Source organism: Arachis hypogaea, chromosome 16 (assembly GCF_003086295.3).
Source record: "Arachis hypogaea cultivar Tifrunner chromosome 16, arahy.Tifrunner.gnm2.J5K5, whole genome shotgun sequence".
Taxonomy (NCBI): domain Eukaryota; kingdom Viridiplantae; phylum Streptophyta; class Magnoliopsida; order Fabales; family Fabaceae; genus Arachis; species Arachis hypogaea.
The window spans coordinates 39,358,613-39,360,065 of NC_092051.1; positions in this window are offsets into that span (position 1 = coordinate 39,358,613).

The window sequence follows — 1,453 nt, forward strand, 5'->3', positions numbered from 1 at the left end:
CTTAGATTGAAGATGTAGGTAACTTCTTTTTCTTTGTTTCAATTTGTTTGGGCTGCTGCATTTTTATTTCTTTAGCCTGCAACACTAACAAAAGCTTATCAAAAAATAATTAGGTGTTTAACCTAATAAATTAATGTTTGTCATCATCATTAGACTAATTGTATTATTGTCTCAACATATATTCATATTGAATAGTGTGGTATGCAAAATGTTTGCGTTAGTGGAGGAGCTAGAGCATGTTTAATCTGCATTTACTAATAAAAATAATTTTTGTTAAATTTAAATCAACTTAATTAAATTTAATTATCTAAAATACTTGAATATGTAACAGACTTGATTTACAAAATTATCGTAATTGATTTTATATTCCACTGATCTATCTTTCCTTCTGTCATTTTTATTTTCTTATATTTTATATTTTATTCTATCATTTTAGTTATTATTTCTATAATTAATATTTTTTGTAATTTTTCAATTTTATTATTATTTTATTATCGTGTATGTTATGTGATTGATTCTATTATAAATATTTTTTAAAATAGTCATATTTTTTATTCTTTCTTTGATTAAAAAATAAATTTTTATTATATTTATATATTGATTAAACCTTTTTTTACGTGTATCGCGCCACTAAATATGTTAGTTATTTACTTTTTTATTCTTATCTTTTTTATACTTTTATATTATAAAATGATACACACGAAAAATGATACAGATATTTTCTTTTACAAAAATGCATTTTAGTAATTTTTTCTACCAAATGTAAAAGATAAATAAAAAAAATTCGTCCACCAAATATAGTTATTAAATTCAGCCCAATCTAGTCGATTTTTTATTTAAATAAATAAAATAAATTTAATAATTACTAAAATAAATAATTTAAAAAATATTTATCGAAATAAATATTTCTCTCTTATCTCGTTCACACTGCAAACGAGATAATTTTGCATGGAAAAGAATTTGGTAACCAAACTTAGGAAGCCAAAATTTTCTATTTTTAACTTTATTTAATTAGATAAACTAAATTTAATTAGTATTCTTTCACGTTCCTACCATTTTTATTGCAATATTTATTGTATATAAAAATATTAATTATATATGTTAAATAGTATATTATAAATACATACTTTATCAATTTATATTCTTATTAAATGAATATACATAATTTATATTTATGATTTTTAATTTATATTATAATAACAAAAGTATATTTTTTATTTATTATGTAACATCATTCTCTTTTATACACATAATTTTTATAATTAATATATTTTTACAATTAATATGATGTAATTTTAAACTATATTTTATTATATATTTTAAATTATTTCATATATGCACTAACAAATTATTATTCATGTTTTAATTTTTTTTGAAGATATTATACATTTAAATTAACGTATAATTTTTTAAATCATTGATAATTTAAAAATTTGTTTCATATTTTTCAAAG